A 12,776-nucleotide genomic window follows, 5' to 3' on the forward strand; every position below is an offset into this window, starting at 1 on the left:
CTTACCTTTATGTAGCACTAACCAGCTTACAACTAGCTCGACTAGCTAACTTTGTCTGGCAGTAGCAGTTTAATGTTGATTTATGTTTTGTTGGTCTGGAAGCTGATTTATCAACATGAATACAAGTTTCCACACAAATATGTAACAACAACATACATATTACTGATAACATGATTTAAATAATCAGTATTGTTACACAATAATAAGCTCATGTCATGGCAACCTGGACTGATATGTGGGTATATGGTGTATACAGTCGGCATAGTGTATACCCACTTTTAAATCCCTGCCTCTGATTGGCTGGTGGCCATTGCTTATTGGGTTGGTTCATTATAGGTATGAGGAATGATGATTGGTTGGGGTCAGAATATGAGGGAAAGCCAATCAGAGTATGGATTTGTCTGTGCTTCACCATCCTGGGAAAAAAAACCCATCACCTGCTGTTGGTTTATACTCACCACGGAGCTACGAGGCTCATTTGAGTTTGAGGTCACATTTAGTGTACAGATGATGACTGGATTTTAATTTGGGTACAAGCATCTCTTGTAAAGTAGAGACATTAATTTGTCACCAGCACCTGTAAAGTCTGTGAACATGTATTGAAAATTGTCACATTCTGTTTTGAAATATTTTATTTTGAAAATCAGCTGTGTCATTCTGAGTGTTTGATAAAAACAAACTAATCTTTGACTGAAACTCTATGTTTGCCTCGTGTTGAACATCTCTCAGATTCATATGTTAAGCCAGGAACACAACAGGTGTTCAACAGGTCTTTTCTGTGTCTATCTTTGAAAAATAGGCGAGATGCTGAATCTAATCCATTAACCTGGGTGCTGAAATGAAAACCCAGACCTTCTGCAGCTGCCATGCAGGCACACATGGTTCCCGGACTGAGGCCTGTGTGGGACCAGTGACTGACCAGCAAACTGTCCCTTGACAAATAATATTCATTTTGTAAAGGTGGCACACTCTGATCTGTTGCAGATCAGCTCAAAGAGAGTTCAAGTAGAAGCTTAAGGTCATCATTTGCACTGAATATTATTTACACAGCCCCATATGCTGCACTGAAAGGTGATTATGAATTTATTTTTCAGGAAACACTGCTGTTCAAGAATAAAGTAAGTCAGATAAAATGCAGTGAGGTTGCTTTGGAAGTCTTAAAAAAGATAAAGACTCAGGCCTGTCTTCATGAGTTTTATTCAGAACAGCAGTTGCAAATGGGCTCAACACTTATACAGAAATCAATGGTCCCCACAAAGTGAGAGCCCTGCAATGAGAGCAATCCAGTCTTTTATACTATAGCAAAGGAAAATGTGGGAGCATTCTCCCTTAGCTAGAAGCTGGTGATTTTAGGCTGCGCAGCCAGTTGGCTGTAAATTCTCAGAGTCAAAACCCAATAAAGAGGGAAAGGAATGCAGATAAGGGACCACTCCTTTACCACAGTCAAGGCCAGATGAGCTGAGAAAGGGCCAGTATATCAACTATGAAGAGGTTAACATAAGGTTACATGAGAGCACACATACAATGGCCCAATATAATAAGACAAGATCCACATACATTCACACTACAGAGATAATGACAACAGCATCTTATTGTGCAACTGAATGAGTCTCCACTGTTATGTGCCTTTATTATTTATTCAAGTCATCACAATGGACAACCAGTCAGTGTGGGTACGTTTCCTGCTGCTGCACAGTGATCATGATTACAGGTGAATAATTCTCTCAGCTCATCAGAAAACTCTCCCAACAGCTTTGGTTTAACCACAAGATTCTTTAGGGCAGCTGCTTTATTATTTCACAGGACTGAGGGGAAACTGTAAAATGTGAATCTGTGTTTAAAATCTGAGCAGTTCTTTAACTTACTGAAAGTAAATGTCTGATAGATGCTGGGGCAGAGCTGCTGGACTCTAGTAATTAATGAAGTTAGTGGTGCTGTGAAATCAGCATCACATCTTCCCTTCACCAACCATTAATCAGACTGCCTTAATCACAGGTAATGCTGCATTCTGATGGACACTGCTCACATACAATGTAATCTACACAATACAACACACACACACACACACACACACACCACACACCACACACACACACACACACACACACACACACACACACACACACACACACACACACTCCCTCTTCTGGTATAGAAAGTAAGTTAAAAACAAAAAGTGGAGGTGGAACACATATGTGCTGCTGACAAGCATTAGGTTAATAACATATAACATAATACATACAGTATTTGGACAGTTACAGTTTCTTTGTCCTTCAGACTCTGAGCTTCAGCCCATTCTGGTTGAAATTAAGTAATGGAGACTGAGAGTGGATGGAAAGGGTCAAATCTCAGTTTTATTTGAGTACATTTATCACTGTTTAAATGCATAGCGCTCAAATTTCTAAGTAGCTGAAGTCAGTCACCTGCTAGCCAGGTACAAAAGTCGATCAAACACAGTTTTTCACAGTTAAGTGTTTTTTCAAAATTCACATGTTTCCATTACTTGATTTTACCTTTGCAATTTCAAATTGCACATTAATCATGTTAATGGAAACGCACCTAGTGACCCCTCAACAAGTTAAAGAGGTAAGGGAGGTTGCACTGAAGCTCTGGGACAGCATCAGCAGGGAAGATACGAAGAGTCTGCTGATGTCCGTGGGTCTGAGACTTCAGACAATCAAAGGATTTACACTAAATATTAGGTGAGAGGAACCTGTTGAACATCTAGACTTTGCACACTATGTATTAAAGGGGTTATCTCTCCCACAGTGTTCTTTCTACACTGAAAACCTGCTCAGGTCCCAAGATTTTATTTCAGAGAGAATAAACTGAAGCTCAGAGTCTGCAGGAAAAAAAAGAGTAACTGTCTGAATACTTATGGCCTGGACTGCATCAGGCTCTGGACAAACACACAATACTTGTTGGTAGATCAAGAAAGAACTTTGAACCTTGTAGGTTGTGCATATTTTGGTGCCACAGTGTGGAAGATGTGAAAATATCTTAGCCCCAGTGGAAACAGACACACTGGTCCAGCTGGCCGACTCACACAGACTGCACCGCTTTTCACAGATATTCTGACATTTTTCTACAAACAGCTAATCGTCAGAAAGTTTTGAAAAATACTAGAAATCACTAAATCTCCACCCAGTGGCTTTAAATGACCTATACTACAACATATCTGCTGTAGAAATAAATCCAAAGCAGCTGCTGTGGGTGAAGCCATCTGGAGTGTCACTAACTCTGCGTGACTTCTGATGATACCATGGAGGCACAGCTGCAGAGATGTGTCCACGATTTGGGTTCATCTGTACACCTCCAATTAGACTTAAGGTCGATTATCTCATTACAACAAGTGCACATCTGGAATTAGATCTGCTTCCTGCATGCATTGAGGGTTGTGTTGTTGAGGACTCGAGGAAGTGCGGTGTTGAGTGTGATGTGTTTTTGGATGAGCGATTCTCAAGAGGTTGGAATGTTGGTCAGTCAACAAGAACAATGTTGTTGTGATGCCTCCTGACAACATTCAGCGCCACCTTTGAGACGGCAGCAACCTGTGTGTGTGTGTGTGTGTGTGTGTGTCTGTTTTATTGCTCAGACAAAAAAAAGAACACACATTGAACATCTTCATCATGTATCTAGAATATATTTTAAGCCATTCAACGTGACAGGCCGGATCGAGCTCAGGGATATTTGCGATATTTCTGAGCGAGGATTTTACATGATTATTTTATCTCCCTCAAATGGGACCAAACGAACTCCCTGACAGTTCCTTTCTGTTTGAGAACAGCTGGTTGCCAAGATAAGAGTGATGAGCTCTTGTCTTTGGACCAGGAAGGCTTCTAACAGCATCAGTGAATCCATCACGCAGCACTACACAGGAGTCTGCACAGAAACCACACTGAATGAATTGGACACAAGTGCTCAGGTGTTCCTTCAGACGACAGCAGTGGCAATATTAAACATCTTCACCTGAAACCTGCATCTGCTATATACAGTCTTCTCTTTCACACTTTTGGTTTCTTTCCTTCTCTCTCTTCTGTTAAATTGTCATCTTACAAAATCTGTGGATTTCTCTTCTTCACCTGTTGTTTCCCAGACATGTTACTGCCATGGCAGTTTGCAAAGTCTAATCCAAGACCCAGCTCCACCACTTATCTACGTAGCTGCTACGGTCAAACAAAAACTGCTGCTAGTTATTTATTTCAATTATAAATCTTAGTGAATTTAATTCAGCTTCTGTGCTATCACCTTCTGTTTGAACATTTTCACCACATTTTGACAATACTGCTATGATACTGATAGCTGTGATCATTTTAGTCACAAAAAACCAAAGCCCATTCTCACAAAGCATCTTCAGTCTAAAAGTAGCTCCTAACTTACAGTTTTAGGGGAAACTCTAAGAATAATGAGTGTGTCAGTCCCAGCTTTAGAAATCTTTTGACAAAGAGCAATTCACAAAGCTACTTAAAGCTAAAAGTAGAACCTAGAGCCTGTGAGAAGTTTAAAGTAGTTGAGAAGACTCCTAACTCACTAACACCTTATTACAAAGAACAATAAAATAGCTGCTGTCATTTCATGTTTTAATCAGTGTTGGGGAGTAACTAGTTAGATATAACAAGATTATGCAAATAATCATAAAATAAATGTATCTAAATATAATTGTAATCTGTTTTGGTTAATGAGAAAAAAGTTGTAATTAAATTACAGTTGCTAATTAAAGTGTTGGTGATTACAAAGGGGTTGCATCTGAATATATTCTTTTTGGAAAAAAAAGACATATGTAGAATGCAACATTCATTCTATTACTGACATGGCAAGTGTAAATAAATAACTGCAGAAATAAATAACTGAATACACAAATAAATGCAAAATAAAAACACATGGGGATGAAAAAAAAAGTTATTTCTGCATTTTTACATTTATTAATTAATTTATTTCTGTATTTCTGCATTTATTTGGTCACTTATTATAATGTATTATCTTTTTATTTATGCATTTCAAGATTGACTTATGTATTTACTTCTGTATGTCTACTTTTTTTATTTTTTCTGCAATTCTACATTTCTTTACTTCTTTATTTCTGTGTCCATATGCTAATTAGGTAGGCGGTCCTACCTCAGTCTAAAGCCATATTGGTTACAGCAGTGTGATTGATTGGATGGATCTGCATCTTTGGCCAGCAGCCTGCCTCTCCAGTTCTGCCAACTTAACGGATCTATTAATGAAGACCACCTCTGATGAAAATCAAGTGTTTAACCTTGGTAATGTGTCCATATGGTGTTTTTTATATAATACAAAACATATCTTCAGTGAAATAATAAGTCAACACCATGTCTGTGTATTTCCACTTTGGAACTACAGTGAACCAATGACAGTCTCATAAAATCAGATTCAGAAGCCAGAGGTTCATATGTGAACTTGAAACCTTGTCAGCACAGAGAGAGTTTGCATATCTACAACCACTAACACTGTGTCAGCCAGTTAGAAGGAAAACAAACAACATAAACAAATCACTATGGTTACTGTTCCCATCAAGCAGAACCGCTGAGGCTGAAAAATGAAGCCACCATGGAAGTACCCAAAAACCACAGTTCCTCTACTGGTCAGTTTGACAGGCTGGCTCCAACAGTGAGTCAGTCCCCACAGACTCACATATTCAAATGTCCAACTTTACAGCAGAAGTAAACATGTTTACAGCCTGGGACAAAAACTGTTCTGGTCTCTAGAGCCAATTTCCTCCTTCATGACAACTGTGCAGCTGAATTTTATAGAACTCACCTGTTTACATTTTTATTAAGGACTAAAGGTTGAGAATTGAGGGTATGGCCTCTTTTAGTGACAGGTGGGTGAGAGAATTCTTGCCACAAACTAGAATTCACCAAAGTCTCAGCTCCACACATGCCCCACCTCTTTGAATATTTTTTGATTAGCCAGAAGTCAGGCAGAGTCATGCAGTACCAAGATGGCGACAGTGGAGCAGCCCACTCTGAGCTTCAAAACCACTCATATGAGTGACATTTTGCTGGCCACATCTATATTTATATACAGTCTGTGTTTCTGTTGTGTCTCCTAGTAGCTGATTTTGGTGCACAACAAACTCCTGACTCCACAACAATCTCCTGAGTCTGGGCCCAACACGTTACAGTGTCATTGGCTAAATTAATTCCCCCAATCACTATTCTGGTTCCTCCTTCACTGATGAAAAACATGATAAACAGAAAGTGACATAGAAGACCAGTGGTCTGTATAATGTATGGACAGTGCAGTAATAATAAATAATATGATAATAGTGATATAATATAATACAATAAAAAGGTAATAATATATTTTTAATAAAGAAAATTTTGATTATTAATATTATATTCATGTATTAAAGCTAGGGGAGAGGCCGCACCAGAATGCCAGAGGGGCAGGCATGGGTCCGCCATTGGGGACCCATGTGGCAGACAGCGGTAGCTGTTCGGCAAGGGCCCATCACCCCCTTTTCAGGAACTTTGGACAGATTTCTAGAGCCACATTTAGTTTTCATAGTGTGGTGAATATAGTAATTTGGCATCAGCTCAAGTTATTTTCTTCATTCCATGTCTCCGTGTTGTCACCTTCTCACTTTGTGCTATTTGTGGTCACATAGTGGCTCTTATGTTGTATGAAAATTTGGTGTGATTTTTATGTTTTCCAGTTTTTCTTCACAGTAAGTCATATATGGAGCAACAACTGAGAAGCTGTAGAGCAGTGAAACAGTTATTTTACATCCCTTGTTGATTTAATAAGATCAGTGTGTTCAGTTAAATTAATTTGTTTGATATAAGTTCTATGTAAATATATAATATATAATTCACATTTTTACAAGGTGAAAATATGACTTACCTGAATGCCTGTGTATTGTGAAGAAAGGAATATGGCTGCACTTACCCTCCAGGAGGAACGTGTGGTCCCTTTAAGGGAACTGAAACAACACTCTGAGGGGAAATGTTTGTCTGTATTGGACTGTCGGCATTGTGTTATTAAAAAGTGGAAAAAATGAAGATGGATGTGTTTTTGGCAGTGTTTTGTTTTGGCAGCACATCTGTATTCTTCCAGGTCAATAATGGACTGACAACTGACTGGACCTTCTTCCCCATCACTTACACTGAGTCAGGACTGTTTGAAGATTTAAAAAAAATATGAACTTATCCTTTAACTTGAAAGCAAGCTGTGATAAATGAAAAGCTTCATGCACTCCCACTGACCCATGTTAAGTGATTTGTTTTGTGTTAAGTGAAATAGGTACAGTATTGGTACACATTAGGTTTTTTTGGCTTGTTGTTTTGTCTTTTTGAATTTGCTGAAGCTCTCCTGTAATCTGGTCCACAGTGGTCACACACACCCATGCTACGCAGAGATCCCAACTGACAGCAGATATTACCATCTTTGATTCCTCTTTAAGTGGACGGGACTGAGACAAAAGTGGCTGGAGACACTAGTTGTGTTTCCATTAACCTGCTTCATGTGCAATTTGAAATTACGATGGAAACGCGTTTATTTCAGGCCCCAGGGAGTCAGTTCCAGTCGAACTCAGTCAACTCGACTTTTTTCAATCTTGGCTTTTTTAAAGTTTGTACGAACACTTATGAGGTAACCCTGATCTCTCGTTAAAGTTTTAGAACTGAAAAGAATTTATGAAACTTGTAGCTGTAAGAAAAAATGAACTCTCCTTCTTCATCAGTTGATATTGTCAGATATAAAGAAATTGAGTCTGATCTGTGTTGTCCAAACTTTCATCTGATTAATATCGGATAATCCAATAACAGAAATGAAGAAGAGGCTGAGAGGGATGATATTCATATACATAGTGTAACTGAGATCGTCCAATGACAGAGAATTCCTCATTTGATTAAAGATAAAATGGTTCAATAAATAGTCTGATTTGTTATAATTTACTATTAAGTGTGGATACTCAGATCAAAATATCGACCAATGCCTGGGAAATGGTCTTCATCTAGCACCACAAGGGATAAAGAGTTTTTTGTGCTGCAATTAAGTAGAAGAAAAAGATGAAGTCATCTTGAAGGTTGAACGGTTTATAGATATTGGAGTATAATAATTCATTTAAAGGGTGAATCATGTTCTTTATTGACTTCCTTCTAAAGTCTACAATATTCAACTGTCAACCACCTGCATCGAGTTGTTGCACCTTGTCTGTCATGTCCAAGGTTTCATTTGATATTCTTCAAACCACTGGGCCATGATCTTGTCTGTTGTCATGGTGATAACTGGTGAAATTTTTGCACAATCCCAGGGCAGGCTAACAGTTAGCTCCATTCACATTTCCTTTCACAAGTCACGCTGATCATGAGTTGATATGAATTGATTTAATATTGAAAACATACACTACTCACTCCCAGGCTTTGTGGTCCCTCGCAGGCAGTTGAAGAGACATTTAGTGTGGAAGGATGTTGAGATTTTATCTCTGATCTTACAGAGCAGAGCCCGTTCAAAATGTACCTATGGTGGCCTGATGGGATCAATGGGCTCTACCGGTTATCTTGAAAATCAAAAGACAGACAGACATTTCTCCATTTATTAGTAGAATTATTTTAATACATCCTACTAATACAGATCTTGGATGGGTGTCCACACACACCAGCTGATAAGACTTAAACATACTATTAGTGTGAACACAGACAGCGATGAACCTTGCTAGTATCACTCACCAAGACCCATACACATTAAACTAAACTGAATGATATCAAGTTAAATTCGTCTCATGTCTCATGTGGAAAACTCTGTTTGTTACATGGATCTGCAACAACAGCATATTCAAAAATCAAGTATGCATTCTGACTAAAAACACATTACATACTCAAACCCTGCTTAGAATTAGTTTGTAATGAGAAATTAGGACAATGGTGAAGATACCTTTGTAAAGTTACACAATCTAGAACTGGAGACCTCTCCCTCAGTGGTGTCTGAAGAGTCTCAGTGGTCCAGGTTGTGGTGTCTCAAGCTTAATGAAGGAAACTGGGCTTAACTGGGTTTGACTTCTTGAGGGATCGTTAAGACCTTGAGGGTCACTGAGGGTTAGGGTTAGGACTGAGTTGTTGACCCAGCTGATCATCATGTGAGTTGCTAGTGTCAGATGAAGCTACGTCCACACTGCTACATTTCAGTTTTAAACCTGCTACATTTCCTCCTATGTCCTCACTACTGCTGAGTCTTCATCGTAGCTTGATTCCATTTGAGGTTACATGCTGCCATCTTCCTGCCCCTCATTGCACAGGGGATGCAGGATGTTTCTCACTGTCACTCTTTGTCAAACTGCTATTAAAGGCAAATTGATTAAGTAATTGTCTTGACTAATTATCTGAGGCCACAGTCTGGTGGGCTTATTCCTGTAGAGTCGCTCAAGCTTCCATCAGCATTTGGTTGAATAAAGATTTCTTTTTATCATCAGATGGAGTAAATTTAGTTTTAGTCCTCTCAGCCTTACCAAGAAAAAAAGCTTGAAGAAAATTCTGATATTAATAGTTGTATTGATTTGCTCAGCACTCTGCATTTCAGTTTAGCTTGCCTCACCTTTTCTGCATGAATGGACATCCACTGCTATTGCTCAGCATATGGATTTCATGTACCCAGTTATTTCAGATATACATAAGTGGCTCCTCCGGCTCAGAAATGGGTGGGTAATTCAAGACTCATTAGAGGCTGTTGTGGGCTACTGCAATGTGCCTGTTTGCATTTGATGGGACAGTCAACCTCTCTATTCAGATCTCAGTTTGATCCAGCTGCTCCAAAAACTGACTCAAATGAAGTAGATGTGAGGTTTACCCTCAGAATAGCCTCAGTGGTTTATGTGGTGATGAGTGGACATGACCCTCTGTCCTCTCTGAGGGGGAGTCAGGGGTTCTGTCAAACGACCACATGACCCAAGGATTTCATTGGTTTGACAACATCTGGCACTAAACTATGTTATATATGATGCGTCAGGGACACAGCAAAAAGGGGGTTGGTGTGAAAAAGGTCATTTAATAAAGGAAACCAACTTAAAACACATGTGAAGCAGAACTGAGAAAGAATCCAGACACCAGGTAAAACTTCGGAAGAAAAACCGGAAGCTTGAGGAGACACCGGGGAAACATAACAGGAGCAAACTCATTGTTTAATTATTGATGACTTTGGTTTGCAAAATATCTTTCAATCAGAGACAAAACTGAATTGACTGTGAGTATTCATCTATGTGAATGTGAGGAGTAATAGAATTTAATAGTAGAGTTTAATAGAGTTTGACACCTCAACAGGACGTAGATCACCATGGGAAGCTGTCCTATGAATTAGGAGCCCCAAGATGAACGAAACTTTCCCCAAAAATGTTAAGGTGTACCATACCCGACTATGCAGCACTAAACCAGCAGGAGGAAGAAAAGAGCAGAAAGTGAGGTCAGCATTCACTAAGAGGTTAAATATTAGTATAAATCATAGGAATAAGGATGTGATACCAGGGAATAAGGATGGCTATGAAGTGGAGACTACCAGTGCTGATGACGGGGATGTAGGTCATAGGTGCAGGGAAAATAATCAATGATTCAAGGAAAACTGATTACCAGTGAAACAGGGAAAATAGAAATGCATGATCAGAAAAGAGAAGAAGGGCAGAAGAGGACCAGCAGCCAAACTTCTAAAGAAATTCCTCCAATCACAGCAGAGGTGGCAGCACTTATTCTAAATAAATGACCTGAATAGTGCTGAGGGGATCAAGGTTTAAAAAGACAAAAGGGGGGGGATCAATGTGTGTGATAATAATGGAACAAGGCCCCTTCACCTTAGAGTGGTTAAGGAATAGCCTGTGGTGACTAGGGTGGAACGCTAGATCAGAAAATTAGATATCTTTATCAGGATTCAATTAATTTGATGGATAAGTGAATTTTCCAATTCTTAAAAACCCATAGAAGGCAAATAACGATACGCTGATGAGAACTAAATCAGCATAAGGGGAACATAGACCCTCGAGAGGAACTGTTAAATTATACAAAACAGGGAGTGTGATGGGGCATCTATTATCAGGCACAGGAGGGAAGCATTTAGAAATTCCTTTTAGCATCTATTTCATTGCTGGATTTGGAAAAAAGGCTTGAAAAAGAGGGATCAAAACATCTAACATTAAATTGGATCTCTGCAAGCGAGCAATGAATGTATTGAGGTTTCAAATGACAGACATCAACACAAAAACAGATGAAGGCACAAAAGGTATCAGTGAGAACAGGTTTCACAGGAATATCGAATCAAACATGAAACATTGCCAAAGTAACTTGAGCAAAATCATATGGCTTGAGAGTGGAAGCTGCTAAACCTTTCCTCATATAAAACCAGGCTGAATTTAAATAGGTTTTAAATGGTTCCATGCTTTATACAGAACCAGCTCTTTCAGAGGGTCAGGCGGGCATCTGCCAAGGACTCCAAAAGATCTGAAAATTAAAACAGGATGAGTCAGCAATAATGTTGAAATGACCGGGCACACAGCCAGGGATTATGAAGTCATGTGTAACAGCTCACCAGGTGATGCGTCTCGTGAAAGGCATGATAACACTCTTACAGGAGCGCCTTTAATTAATGATATAGATAATAGCTGTGCCGTCACATAGCACAGATATTCTTTACCGCAGACAATAGTGGTCCCAAAATCTATCTCAGAAACTGAGCAAGGCCACTTACTGGAAAACAACTAGCCTAACATGATGGGGCTGCATCCGTGGAATCAGAGGAGTGCACTATTTCATCATAGAAAAAGGAAATGCTGCTCCACTGATCCAGCACCAGTGACCAGAGTTTTAAATCAGAATCACGGTCCCTGTCCAGTGAAATTTGGTCATCAGAATCAGAATCAGAATCGGTTTTATTGCCAAGTATGTTTCCACATACAAGGAATTTGTGCAGGTGATTGGTGCAATTGGGGATCAGGGGGACCAGTGACAGTGGGGCTCTCTAGCCTTGTTGATAAGGCTGATAGCAGACGGGAAGAAGCTGTTTTTGTGGCAAGAGGTTTTGGTCCTGAAGGACCGCAGCCTCCTGCCAGAGGGGAGTGACTCAAAGAGTTTGTGTCCAGGGTGGGAGGAGTCAGCTACAATCTTCCCTGCACGCCTCAGAGTCCTTGAGGCGTACAGGTCCTGGAGGGATGGTAGATTGCAGCCAATCACCTTCTCAGCAGAGTGGATGATACGCTGTTATTGTCCTTCTCCATGGCAGCAGCGTACCAGATGGTGATGGAGGAGGTGAGGATGGACTCAATGATGGAGGTGTAGAAGTTCACCATCATAGTCCTTGGCAGGTTGAACTTCTTCAACTGCCTCAGGAAATACATCCTCTGCTGAGCTTTTAAAGTTATGTGTTTGGGATGGAAGATCAAGAAACTTAGAAATAAGGGAGCAACCTTGTGGAATTACACACATGGCAAAACTAAGGTGGCCAGAGAGAGAGAGAGAGAGAGTAACTGCTGCTTAGAAATGTTTTCAGCTGATGTGAAAGACAGTGATTTGGTGGGTTCTCTGGAGTTTATCATCAGGGAGAGATGCTTTCATTTAGAATCCCACCTGATGCCGAAGAGATGCCACTAGGTCAGATGAATGGGGATATTTTTGAAGGCATCTGTAATATATAATATGATAGCTGTGTGCCCGGATCTGATAGTTTTATCAATTTGATTTGTAGCATAATGAAGGAAAAAAAGGAGCAAGAGGTCAACAAGAGCAGATCCTCTTTTCTTTGTTTTGTGTGCAGTGGATGGATCGTTCCCATTCTCACTG

This window comes from Trachinotus anak, unplaced genomic scaffold, assembly GCF_046630095.1.
Source record: "Trachinotus anak isolate AG129_WGS33_773 ecotype Australia unplaced genomic scaffold, CSIRO_AGI_Tana_v1 ptg000012l, whole genome shotgun sequence".
In the NCBI taxonomy this organism is placed as follows: Eukaryota; Metazoa; Chordata; class Actinopteri; order Carangiformes; family Carangidae; genus Trachinotus; species Trachinotus anak.